The 14,695-nt window shown below is 32.7% G+C and overlaps 2 protein-coding genes and 1 pseudogene across 3 annotated transcripts in view; 1 reads left to right on the top strand and 2 right to left on the bottom strand.

The window, feature by feature from the left end:
• The window catches only part of LOC149899819 (COMM domain-containing protein 4), a 34,713-nt gene extending 31,141 nt beyond the window's left edge, over positions 1–3,572 (bottom strand). The window contains exon 1 of the mRNA XM_090113797.1: positions 3,498–3,572. The gene's annotated coding sequence lies outside the window, so the exon portion shown is untranslated. The remainder of the gene's footprint in view (positions 1–3,497) is intronic.
• Positions 1–14,695, top strand: part of Cortactin (cortactin) — a 444,169-nt gene that overhangs the window by 120,051 nt on the left and 309,423 nt on the right. The window lies entirely within an intron of this gene.
• Positions 2,633–3,574, bottom strand: LOC149899818 (putative peptidyl-prolyl cis-trans isomerase dodo pseudogene; annotated as a pseudogene). Its single transcript, XR_016457889.1, has 2 exons — positions 3,498–3,574; positions 2,633–3,238 (listed from the first exon to the last, which is right to left on the bottom strand). The product of XR_016457889.1 is annotated as a putative peptidyl-prolyl cis-trans isomerase dodo pseudogene (transcript).

Raw genomic sequence — 14,695 nt, 5'->3', positions numbered from 1 at the left:
ATCATGGGATACCATTCCACACAAGCGTGTCAATAAGCAATGGACATAGCATAGCATATAAACATAGTCTATACTAATATTATAAAGAGGAAAAGTTTGTATGTATGTATGTATGGTTTTCACGCATAAACTACTGGACCGATTTTCATGAAATTTGGCACTGATAATCTTTAGACCCTTAGAAAGAACATAGGCTACCTTTTATTGCGAAATATGTACCACGGGCGAAACCGGGGCGGACCGCTAGTTATAAATAAAACAAGCCACATCCTCTATATAGCTTTTATTTTAATAAACACTATAACATAGTAATTCCTAGTTTAAAAATAGCTTATTTCATAATACATATTGTGAACGCAAAAACTTTTGAGAATATCAATATTATTTGATTTCTTTTACAATAGATTCTTGATAGCAAAATAACATTAATTTCCAAATGTCAAAATTAATCATATGTATAGTCCGTTCGCGTTAAGAAAATAGTGAGTCATCAGTGCAACTACAGGATGAGGGTGTATTCACAGTGGAGAAAAAGTACAAACATTTTTTTAAACATTAAATTATTATTAATGGAAAAAAAATGTCTTAAAATTACTTAAATCACTATTCAGTATCGCTAGATTCTTCAGTTACATTTATTATGAAAGAATTTTGTTCTGCGTGTTCCATGACGTCATCCAAATGCCACATGGTATTTTCTTCTCGTATCACGTGGTCGCAGCACTTCTTCCAACGATTAGCGTCTATTAATGTTATTGCGTCATATAATAATTTTTTTACGTCACTCATTTTAAACGTGGAGTTATTGGCACCAACATAATACACAACCGTTTTGTTCGAAGGTCAGATTTCAACTGGTCACTGTGAACTCGACTTTCTAATTTGGGGCGTGGCCAGGCCGGCGGACAACGATGACTCACTATTTTTTTGACGCGAACGGACTATAGATATTTGTTCCAACAAACATAATTTTGAATAATATTCTGAATATTCACTATATTAGTATCCAATATTTTTTTGGTTTTAACTAAAGTAATTTTAAAATAATAAAATTAAATGCTTAGGACACAAAATAATTTTCCTTGCTACAAAATTATCTTTTTAAAAGTATCAGTAAGTCTTAATTTATGTTTATAATCTATACTTATATTCTTATTTCTAACATTATCCAGTAATAATAATAAAAATAAGTGTGCAGTATTTTAAGCATTTTCCTATGTAAATACAATGATTAATAACAATATTTCTAAACGAAAATTCAGCGCCATCTAGTAGCAGTTTTTAAAAATAAGTTGGAATCATGAGAAGAACAAAATATTATGAATGATGTTTAATACAAATGGAATATGAAAAATAATCAGAAAGCATATTACATTTTCGTTGTCTTCAGGTTGTAAAAAATACCATCATTCAAGTTAATTTAAAAACCTCCAACATTAAAAATGTTCGTAGAAACATGATATTTTAAGAAAAATTAAAATATTTATAATACTTAATTATTACTATAATATTATTACTACCTAGAACCCATCCATGTACATAATATACAGATTGGTATGTTGGCAGTTTCTGCTAGTTGAATTGGCCTTATAATTAAGCAATTTAAAAGTTAAAAACTATAGTGGAGTCTTAAAAAGCTATATTTTTTTATTTTAAATCTGTTTTCTCTTATAGATTACAGATTTATCTAAAATGCCTCACAAAGATACAGAATCATGGTCATTTACTCATTTGTCAAGATAATAATTATTGAAGTGAAACTTCTTTATCGGGGTTGGAGAAAAATTTAGTGTAACATTTTTCGTTACGCAGGACATTTTTCCGTTACACGTAAAATAAGGTCATTAAAAAAGTTTCACTTCTTACGTGTGCAAACTAGTACACGCACACTTTTTTTTGTTTATATAAAAAATGTAAAACGAATTTACGCTATGTGCGACAATATTATAAATAAGCTGTGAAACTATGTTATTGTTTCCACTAGTATGAAATTGCAATGTGCAATGAATTTAAAAGTATTTCAAAAGAACCTGAGGTCTCTGATAGACTTTAGAGACACTTTTTGACATACATTTTTAAACATATCCGTTATTGAAAATCAAGCTATGAGGACACATCAACTTAGAAATGAGTGATATGCGGCGATTACACCTAACGAGTACAGTGGCGAGTCAGTGTCCTCGGCCGAGTGCTCGGTTGGTATAAACACTTCAACGAGTGCTCGGCCGAGAAGAGCGGCGAGACAGTCACTAGAATCCCAATTTGTTTACTCGGCCGAGTACCCACTCGCTATCCCGCTCGGCAGGTATAAACACGCACTCGTCGCGTCACTCGGCCACTCGCCACTCGTTCGTTTCGTCACTGTATTTTTTCAAATAATTATTATTTTTATTTATTATTTCTAATAAATCCCACAATTTGTTAATAATATCTGGTAACAGCCGATTTAAAACCCGTTTAAATTCTTTTTTTTTTCGATCCATTGCAGACGTCCGCGTCGTGATCAAAACTGAACTGACTCGCCACTAGTGAAATACGTGTAAACACCCACTCGGTTCGGCAACTGTCTCGGCCGAGAGCGTATTTACTGACTCGCCACTGTACTCGTTAGGTGTAATCAGCGCATTAAGTCGTATATAATGTATACTGACAATTAACGCACAGTAAGTATGACTTATATGTGAACATTTACATAAAGGACACATTTCAGTTCTAAATAATAAGTCAGAATAGCGCAAAAATAGTTATACATGAGAAATATAACACTTAAGCAGTTCTCAAGATGATGTGAACACCAGAATCAGTCTCAACAGGCTTGCTGAGTTGTCCAATCTTCAGTTTATAAGCTTCTTCCTCGAATGGCTTCTGCATTTGCCCGCGTCCAAATGAGCCAAGATCACCTCCACGCTTAGCTGATGAGCAGTCAGAGAACTTTGTAGCGATATCCACAAATGTTGCTTCTTCTGCTACAATTTGCTTCCGATAGTTCTTAAGGATCTCTAAAGCTTCCTCCTTGCTACGCGTGATGTTGTCTTCGCGCCATGACGATGGCCGCCGGCTTTGCGCGTGCTTAACAAGAATATGGCTGCATCGGATCTCACCTGGGTCGGCGGGCGCGTCGGGACGCTCCCACTGCGATTTCTTCGTGTATGTGTTTAGAAAGTATGCCATACCCGTTGACCTGCTCTTCCTCATCTCCCATCCTTCGGGCAATGGTCCCTCCTTGTCAGATGGCATTCTGGAATGTTTGGTGAACAATTTCATCGTTTGTTTATCACACATCACTTAAAACCGCAAAAGTAGGGTTATAATCGCGGTAAAACGGAAATATTTCACGTAAATTCCGTTCTCAATAACATTTCGCGGCTCAATAAGCGGTTTTATGTTTAGTTTTGATTATAGCTTTCAGATATCTATTTACTAATTAGAAAGCAGAAATGCCTCCCCAGTCGGCTTCCGTTTAAACAAGAAAACATGGTTTTTTAATAAATACTTACCTAATTCTTTGTTGTTTATTGACTTCTGGTAAACCGCAACTAATCCCACTTGATTTATTTTATAATCTATCGTAGACGTAGTTTAAATTACTGATAAACTACTTTTAAATAATTAACAAAATGCAAGCGAAGCAAAAGCCCCAAAAGCCAAAAAGGTCTTTGACATTAATTGATCTATTCTGAATTCTGATTTCTGTCAAGTGTCAAGCCGTCAGGGCAAAGGAAATTTTGTTTTACAGCCTAATCAGCTGTCATTATCAATGCTGCACAAATTCAAAATATTAATCATTACATAATTGCAAATAATTCGTAATTTTCCTTTTCATATTATAAATTTATCTTTGGAATAAAATAAACTTCAAACCGCATTTTTTTAACTGGCAATTATATACCAATATCTTATAATATAAAAATGAATCCCAAAATGTGTTGGTAAGCGCATAACTTGAGAACGGCTGAACCGATTTCGATAATTCTTTTTTTATTATATTCCTTGAAGTACGAGGATGGTTTTTATGTAGAGAAAACGTAAATATCTATGTACCACGGGCGAAGCCGGGGCGGACCGCTAGTCTTATATATAAAAATGAATCGCAAAATGTGTTGGTAAGCGCATAACTCGAGAACGGCTGAACCGATTTCGATAATTCTTTTTTTATTATATTCCTTGAAGTACGAGGATGGTTTTAACGTAGAGAAAACGTAAACATGTACCACGGGCGAAGCCGGGGCGGACCGCTAGTATTGAATAAATAAAAACAAAACAAAAATAGAACTTTTAATTCACAATGACGATACCATGGAAGGTACATTAAATAATAGATCTGAATATCAAGTTACTTAGTACATGATTTGTGACTACTGACATCTTTATTGGTAACTACAGACTTTACTTGTACGAGTTTTATTTTATTAGTAGTAGATGTCGCTACTGTCTTAAAAATTAATCGCATTCTTAAAAACTGAAATTTCTTTTTCTTTTACAAGTTTATGGAACCTTAAATAAATTTAAAACGAGGTGGCAACAAGGTGGAAACTGGCGGTAAACCATAAACTAAAATCGAATAAAAAAAAATTCAAATTTCGAATGCCTGGCACCAGTTTTTTCAGAATCTCGTTTAAAATTTAATTACTTATGTATTCGTTAATGAAAGTTGCTTATTTTTTTAGTTTAAAAATACCATTAACATACAACATAAAAGCAAGTAAATTAAGTAAATTATCATTTTGACGTTTTTGCTACGTGCTGAAAATATTTTATGTTTGATTAGAAATGGATTAGAACTTCGGTGTTTTTAATGTTAGACGTACCTACCTATATTAATATATAGGTAGGTACGTTTATTGTACGTTATTGATTTAACTAGGTAATGTTAATCTTTGTGTTATTAAAACAACAGAATACCACCATGGTTTTAATCGCTACTAAGTAACAATAAAAGTAGGTAGAAATTAAAATTTTCCCCTCGTTTTTAGGTTGTTGCTCGTTACGTCGAATCGTCGTTGAATAAAATTGCCATGAGTCGAGAAGTCACAGAAAAGGCGGAACAATCTACTGTAAAAAATATAAGACATTTAAAAATGTATCTGGTAAGTTGTTCTGGCCAAATAGGTATTTAGAGATAGAAGAGATATACTTACATCCAGGTAAGTTCATATTATTATTTTTTACAGCATATTAATTAATGAAAAAAATACCTAATCTCCGCCATTTTTTTGTTCAATTAAAATCCGCCTAAATATAGTTCGATGTACCTACCTGGTACTTTTGTTCATACTTCATAGCATACGATTCAGGAAAATGTGCTAATAAAAAGTTAAATAATACGTTGTAATGTCTAGGGATTTTTATAATTATTCGTCAAAGATCACGGCGTACCTACTTATTATTAATTATGTATTATACTCAGGGAATAAAGGCATGACCTATAATTAATAACTGTATTGTTTGTTGTCTTAATTTGCGATGTAAGGACAAACACGATTGTTTTAGTAAATAATCATTTTATTCATAATTACTTCAATTCAACCGACTTCAAAAAAGGAGGAGGTTGGTTCTCAATTCGATTATTTTTTCAGGGGTTTGTTATCGTAGTTTTTTGTTAATATTAAATAAATGTATGTAAATAGTTATAAAAAAGACTAAAAACACGCTTTAGTGAGATAAACTTATGAAATTTTTGTATTGTCAACGATCCTTGATAAGTGTACAAAGTTTGAATTAAATCTGTCCGTTAAAGATGGGTCAGTGAGTCTAATGGAGTCGATTACATAAACACATACAAACTGTCCAACGTACAGGTGAATCTTATAACAAGTAAATAAATACTTATTATAAAATAACTACCCAAGCTGAAATTAATTAAAATTCAAACGGCTCAACGTACGAAATACAGTAGACCGCCGATTATCCGAACGCCGATTAACCGAATCGCCAAATATCAGAATCGGTCCTAAGCTTAATATAAAAAATTTAAGACACTTTTGTTTTTGTTTTGTTTGGTTGTAACGAGTTGGATCTCTCTGGAGTCCAGATATATTTTAACTGGTGGTTCAAATTTATGGTATAAAGACGCTATATAATAACGTAGGTAGGTATATCTTATGTTTATTTTTATCCGCATTTTTTATTATCCGAATCCGGTCCCAATTAATTCGGATAATCGGCGTTGCATATGAAAATGTACAATATTCATAATATCTCCTAAGCTACCATTTGACGCTGATCTTCTGTGTTGTACCTTCCCCGGTATGACCTGGTCCAATAGTGCCGAAGCGTGCTAACTCCCACATTGTCATGTAGTATATCACAAAACCTGATTAATCGTTCAATATAACTCTGGCGGTACGTTTAATAGTGATATTAAAATTGCTTATCATGTAACGCTAAATCTAATATACACACAATTAGTCACAGATAAAAGAAAGATTTGAATGATGGAGTACTAAAGGCCTAGAGCACACGTTAGTTGTGCAATAAATTATTCTTATTTATCTGTATTTATCTTAGGTATTTATGCTCTAGGTAAGGTAAAAGACTTGACGTTCATAATAAAAAGTTATGTTTTATTAAAATATTGGTTATTACTATTATGTAAAATATTTAAAGTTGGGTGTTAAAATTTTTTTAATAATTTTGGAGAAAATATTATATCAATGACGTCATTTCACAGTAAAGGAAGGTAGGTATGTATTTATTTCGCTTATATTACTAACTGTAAACTAACACATGATTTATAGCGATGCATTCTGGAAATGAAATCACATCAAGTGCGTGTGAGCAATGTGTTCCCAGCTTTATTGAAAGGGTGACATGAAAAACCTATTAAAGTTTTTAAGTGTTTCGCATTTAACGTGATTGGTGGATAGCAGCGCGCGGAGGCGTACGGCGCACCTGATTGGTCGGATTTTGACGTAAGTAGAAGAGTTTTCGCGCGCTTTGCAGCAGTTGTAGGTTTTCCCGCGCGCCAGTGTGGCTGAAATCTGTTGCGTTCAAAGTTATGAAGACATTGTGAGTCGACGTGCATTTTCAATAATAACATCTATATTACGGTGAGTCTTTTTTTTTAAAGTTTATAAAATGATATTGTGATGAGGGAAATTATTATGGCCTTTTTTAATTTGATTTTGCGTTTAAATTAATACGATGATATTGTAAAAAGGAAAAACGCAATAAAAACACGAGTTAGATTTATTATGCAGCCATAAACAGTAGGTAAAGCAGATTATTTTAATTTTAGACTGAAGTGTTATGTAAAATTTTACAGAGATTTATTAATACATATTTAAAAAAGTGAAGTACTTTATTTTGTCTTCGCTATTGAGTAACATTTTAATGTCATAAGTAATATAGGTATTACGTCAAATTTTCCTTCAATTACTTTTTATTAGCAATCTAATTTAAAACGTTGTCTCAAGCAATTTTTTTAAGTTTTATGAATAGGTGCTAGATATTCCATATTTTGGCATTTAACTTCCGAGTAGTAAAAACAAATGACAGATCATTCATGGATATTTTGTCTATGTAAAAAAATGTTTATAAAGCATTTGGCGAAAAATGATAAAGCAATTGATTCATAATTTTGAACAATAAGCAAATAACTGTGCAAAAAATACTTTAATGACGCATGCAATCAGCTTGAAGCAATCATTCATTAAAAAATTTAGGTTTTATAAGAACTCATGGCGACCACTTTGAAAAACTTTTATAAAATTGTATTTATGTATTTACTATACTTTACTAAGTTAATTTCAAGAAATGCAAAAAATTATGGGTTAAGAATAAGAAGTTTTTACTTGTATTAGGAATTTAATGTGTATTAAATGCCGATAAAGATTGAACGATACCTTTTGAGAATCTAAATGGCATGTTTTTTTTTTAACTGGCACACCAGTGACAATATATTCTTTTACACCACGTTAGACTAAACTTAGGAACAAAAATAAGCAAAACATGAAATATGAGTTACATCTTTGTTAAAAAACAACTATGATTTTTTTATGGTTTAATATTTGATAGTGCATTTATCCAGCAAAACCAGTAATAAATTAGAGATGCGATATGGTTTAGAGCCTTGAAGACATGTTGCGCCAAATTCTTGAATAAAAAAGTAAGTTGCAACAGAAGAAATAAAACAGTATTTTTTTTATCAAACTGTCCACTACAATAATTGATTATTGAAATGCCCTCTTTGAAATGAGGGTTCCTTTATGTCCATGGTGCCTTGATGGGCGTATAAAAAGTAAAAAAAAATATATAATGCCCCGAGATTTGAAAGTCAACCTGTTGCTCGATTAGGTATTTTATTCGGATAATAGAGAGCCTATCTCCACCTTAAAAAGCCGGTAACAGCTTCACAAAACTTTAAACTCATAGCTTTGTGAATGCTCATGAGTAGTGGTCATCTCTTCATCTGGTGTGCTAGGTTGCCCGCTCTTTTATAAAAATAATTTACAAGTTTCTTATCGGTTACAATTTGCAACTAGGTCACTGGTTGAATATCGCTGTTTGATAAAGAGGCTAGGATATTAATTGAAAGCCTAGTCAAATAATGTTTTAACAGAATACTAAACTGATTTCAAATTGTCAGAACTAAATCAAATTTAAATGGGACCACGTAATTTCACAAAAGCTGAAAATTCACAAAACCCAAAAAAGCAGTCGAATTGAGAATCTCCTCCTTGTTTGTAGTTGATTGAGAAAGAAAAGCTAGTTTATGACTAATATCATTTACTAGCTTTCCGCACGAGCCTTCGCCCGCTGCAGCTGTGTCTAAAACCTAATAAATTATACAAACCTTACCTAATAAATTATATAGTTTTCGATTTAAACATACAGTTTAGGAATATAGAGACAGAAAAAGCGACTTTTTTATACTATGTTGGGATATTTCTGTTCCATCCCTGTCCACTTTGGACCTGGATGAATCATCATGAAATAAATAAATTCCCGAGTCGTGTAGTATTTCTACACCACTCGGTAACAGTGGAGGGTTCTACGAATTCTTGTGAGTTTGTAAATTAGAGCATTTCGAAGAAATTTTCGTTGATTTAAACATGAAGGTACTCATTGTTTCTGTGATCACTTTTTAAGAATTTGAGTAAGATTAGTACTTAGCTAAATATATCCTGCTTTGTATTTCCTGTACTTCGATGCTATACTTTCAGGAAACGTTCAGTGTAATATAAATCATTATATATTAGATACAAGCTGTCCATTACTAAAACTTAACAAGTTATATAGGTACTATTTCTCAACTTTTCTCGAGAACCACTCTGCTCTGCTAAAAAATCACACCAAAATCCGTTACGTAGTTCTAAAGATCTAAGCATACCTACATAATATTAGGTATAATAGGCACGGACAGACAGCGAGAAGTGACTTTGATTAATAAACTAGAGAGATAATATTTAGGACTATGTATAAAATAATTATTTGTAACAAAAACAAAACTAAGCTGCCTGCAGAGTGTCTGAAGTAAAAAACAATTGCAAGCACTAGCTTTCAAAACAAAAAATGAATCATCAAAATAGTTTTACCCCGTCAAAAGTAGTTACCATGTAGTTGCCGATGAACCAAAAAAAAAATACAGTCCAATTCGAACCTCCTAATGAAGTATATTGACAGCAATATAATCCAAAACACGTGCAACATAATTGTATGTAACAAATGATCAAAACAGGCAATTACGCACTTCCAAACAAATGCGTATTAAAACCAACATTACCTACGTGAACGATTGACATTCGTTCTACCGTGTTACATGCTTCATTTGAGGTGTATTAATTGAACTCTAACCTACGCTGTTTACAATTAACCAATTATTGTTTTGGTCAAATCTTCTCGTTAATATTTGCATGTGTGGAACCGCAATGTTTTTGAATTAAGAGCTGATATAAATTTATAAACAATAGAAAAAATTCGATCACGAGGTGGGACTCGAACCCGCTGATAGCTGCATTAAGAGCTGATGATTACATCTCTTGTGTATTCATACATAATGCATTAAAAGAAGAAGAAACATAGATGTTAATAGCTAGGTAATCTGGTTACAAGATGAGGATATTTATAAAAAAAGAATGGTTTTATAATAGTTGTTGTTGTAGATGCTTTGCTTCTTTACCGAAAACGCTAATTTTAAATGAGATAATAATTAAACGTTGTTATTTAGTGTTTGTTTATGTGAAGTATACTAAACTAAAAAGTTCAAAAAAAGCAATCCATTGCATTGCGACCTAAAAATACAATAGTGCTAAGCGTCTGCTTTGTATTCTAATTTTAATATTGCTTATCGGTGGCTTGAAAAAGTGAACTTAAAAAAAAGGACAGTATCATTCGTACCATTTCCATTCTAATAAATTCTACGGAATAAATAATATGTAATTATGGTAAAAATAAAAAATATTGCAAAATGCGTATATAGGGATCTAAATCTGCAACTTAATAAAGCTTGTCGTATTCAACTGCCTTCCGTAATAACCTCGCGTCGTTAAGTAGATTTGAAATAACTAATACGTATTCGTATAGTATTATTACTAGTAGATAAAGTACATTATCTGTGGTATTGTCATATTATATTGTCTGTGCTAATAAGTACATATATTTTTTCAATAGATCTAAATATGCTCCTCATGCGCTGATGTATACAAAGGGTTCGTGTAAGAATAAGTTGTGGGCGGAGTTAAACTTAGAAAATTTTCGATTCACCTGCCATATTTTTTATATTTTTTGTCCAAATAAATTGCTGTTATTTCATACTAGGTGTTACACGCGTTTTCGCCCACATGCATGTTTTTTCCACACGTGTTCTTTTTTTATTATTTCCTTATACATGTATTAATAGCATCTTTTGTGTCCTGTCCTCATTATATAGAGTCCAATTTGAATATCGTATTGATAAGTTAAAAAGTGTACTGTTCTGTTCCTGAGAACAATCTATAGCTGTACTAAATGTTATCAAAATCTTTTAAGCCGTTCTGACAATATGACACGACTGTGTTTTAATTTTATCTGTGCTCATTATTTAAGGGGTCATTATTTGTCTATTATATTCCATTACTAGCTGCGCCCCGCGGATTCACCCGCGTGGCTCCACTCCTGTTGGTCTTAGCGTGACGATATTCAGGGTGTCTCAAAAGAAAGTTTATATTTTGTGGATGAATAAAAAAAAAGTAAGCGGTGTATTGAAAAAATGTTTATTAATTATTAAAGTGCATAATATGGGAATTTATTTATTAAAAATAATATCGTCCAAATGCAGTCCATTGCGTTCACGGCACTCATTTAATCGAACAATAAAAATTATTTATGACAGCTCGGCAGGTAGACGCAGTGATGGCTGCCATTTCGTGTCGGATATTTTCTTTTAAATGCACTAGAGAAGTTGTTTTTTTGGCATACACTTTAGATTTAAGATACCCCAACAAGAAAAAGTCCATGGGAGTTAAATCAGGGCTGCGTGGAGGCCAATTTATATCACCTCTCCTAGAGATCAATTTTCCCGGAAAAATTTCATGAATTCGAGGTAAAGACATATTGGATGTGTGTGATGTAGCTCCGTCTTGCTGCAACCATGTTCTCTGGTTATAGCCAGGAAAGTTTTGCAGTGCAGGCACTAAAAACTCGTCTACCATCGCTCTGAATTTACTGTAACTGCACGCCCCCTTTCGTCTTCGAAAAAGTAAGTGCCAATAATTCCTCGCTAATTTCTATTCTCGATAATTTCTTGTGGGGGGTATCTTAAACCTAAAGTGTATGCCAACAAACCAACTTCTCTAGAGCATTTAAAAGAAAATATCCGGCACGAAATGGCAGCCATCACTGTGTCTACCTGCCGAGCTGTCATAAATACTGTAATTTTACTGCTCGATTAAATGAGTGCCGTGAACGCAAAGGACTGCATTTGGACGATATTATTTTTAAGAAATAAATTCCCATATTATGCACTTTAATAATTAATAAACATTTTTTCAATACACCGCTTACTTTTTTTTATTCATCGACAAAATATAAACTTTCTTTTGAGACACCCTGTATTATAGCCTTATAGCCTTTCTCGATAAATGGGCTATCTAACACCGAAATAATTTTTCCAATCAGACCGGTGGTTTCTGAGATTAGCGCGTTCAAACAAACAAACTCTTCAACTTTATAATATTAGTATAGATTAAATTCGGTGGATGAAATTCATGCGAAATTATTTCTTCTTTTTCTCTTTGTTTATGGCCTCACCCAATAAACACAATATTTCGAGATTTCAGACCTTATTTCAGGCATTTACATAAGTATCAGGAATTTTTCCTATTTTCAAATTATTCTGATACACCTATCATGAAACAAGGCACGTATGTTCTTACAGTTTCTCTAATAATTGTTCATAAATAAGTTTTTCCTCTATTCGTAGCAAATGCTACGAAGATAACATTTAAGCGAAAGCAGATTATATTAAATTTAGCGATGTATGCACGTATTAGTTAGAATCATTGTACAATGCGTATTCATAGTATTTTAAATGTTAAATTATGTAGAATTATTTAAAGCATTAGTTTATGATTAAAGGTTATTTGAAATGCACAAATATCTGGCATTGTTATGTTAAACACCGCAATAGTGTCATTCAAAAAAGATAGGAAAATATTGCAGATTAGATATATTATAGCCTACCACTATTCTATAATATATTACATACTTTAATAATAATAAATTATTTATAGAAAAACTATCTGCCCCCCTAGACAAGTGGCATTCTATTAGCGTAAAGTTCAATAGAATAGATTATGAATGTATGAGATTGACGTTTGATTACGACGACGACGACGATTGATTACGTCAATATTCATAATCTATTCTATTGAACTTTACGCTAATAGAAAGCCACTTGTCTAGGGGGGCTGGCGTCATCACTCGCGTGATGGCGCGGCGGGGTAAAGCCCATCAGTTGTATTATAGCGAAAGAATAAAATAAATATCAATCTGTGCAAACTTCGGCGTTTACAATATTACTTATTAGTATTTAGAATTAGTATTTTGAAATATCGGATATATCAAAGTCGACATTCTTTAAATGTACCCACATGCACATTATAATAATTTTGAATCTGCCACTTCCAATCAGCCTCATTGTACATTTTTTTTAACTCGAATAAATAATTTAAAGAAATCTCTGTCATATAATAATGTATTCATAATAACTTTACAATTCTGTGGCATCTGGGAGACACCTGTTAACTCCATTTTTGGCAAAATTTTGTTAGATACATGTTTGATAAGTACAGAAAGCGCAGATTTTTTTGATCCAGGCGTGATATCTCTACGTCCACGGGAAGTAAATGAAAAAAAAATGTACACTCCTGTTAAATCCAAAATTTTTTGCTACAATCAAGATATATTATAATTATCATTAATATATCATAGTAACTTTTGATGCCAAACCTGATAACTAATATAACAAGTACATAAATGTTAATTCCAAGCTTTATGCCTATGGACTAAAAACTTGTTAAGTCCCAGTTACCGGGTATGTACCAAAAACATGAGATATCTACATGTTAATTAATGCAACTTATCAGATTTGGATTTATATTTCCAATTTGGTATATATAACGGTGACTACTAAATAATTAAAATACAGTGTTATTTTAATGTAAATAATATCTATTTATTTTCAAAATAACCACCATTTTGCCGATGGGGGATAATTGATGTGGCTCCAGGGTGACTAGGAGAGTGGCGGTTATGAGACTGTTCAATCGGAAAAATTTCTTCATCTGTGAAAAAAATATTTTTCCAGGCTTCACCAGCGGAGCGCGCTTTCAGTAAGCGACATATTTCAAGGAGTATTTTTTTATCTTTATCACCCAACCGCTGCGCTTTTCGCAGCTTGTATGCTGTTAACTTGGGTTAACAACGTTGAATGACTTACACCTAAATCTCGAGCCATTTTTCTTACCTTGGCTTGTGGATTGCGGGTCAATCTTTGTTTGACGATATGTCGAAGCCTAGGCGTCCTCAGAGTTTTTTTTTCTGCCTCTTCCCGGACGATCACCAAGATGGCCAAGCACATCGTATTAAAGTCGCAGTATCTCGCACTGCCGCTTACCATATACTTAAGGATGTTATTGCAAAAAATTACTAATTTTTAATTTATTCTCTTCACAAATAACTTTAAGTTGGCGCCAAATCATGTGAAAATAATAATTAAAAAATAAAAGCAACGCAGCATGTCCCATTTTTTAAATTTATTATTTTCAAATTTGTCAACTTAATTTAGAACCATCCTGTACCTATATTACCTGTTATGTATTGTATTGCATTGGCTCAAAAATCTACCCTTAAAGAAATCCACCACAAGTTTCTCGTGCCAGGTCACACTCATTTTATTAGAGTGTGACGGTGATCATGCGTTGATAGAAAGATTTGTTAAAGAGTACAACCCGAATATTGCAGTTGAATGTTATAAAAATGACAAGCAAAAATTTCTCGGTGAAATTTATGACACAAACCGAATTTTACGGTTTTTCGAAACTACTAAGAATTTTGTCAAAAAAATATTGACACTTCAAAACAATCTTTTGCTTGGAAAAGTATTTTCTGGATAAAATTTGAAAAAAAATCAGCGGAAGTAAGTTTTAAGTATTCATTGGAGAAATCAGAGCCTTTTAGGACATTTTCAATGAAAAGAAGAGGAAGGCAAAGTATA

The sequence above is a fragment of the Colias eurytheme genome, chromosome 20 (genome assembly GCF_061535395.1).
Source record: "Colias eurytheme isolate Ceu_HAF_F1 chromosome 20, ilColEury1 Martin Lab GWU primary, whole genome shotgun sequence".
Classification (NCBI taxonomy): Eukaryota; Metazoa; Arthropoda; class Insecta; order Lepidoptera; family Pieridae; genus Colias; species Colias eurytheme.
Note: the sequence above shows the minus strand (reverse complement) of the source record. Positions and strands in the feature narration are given on the sequence as shown.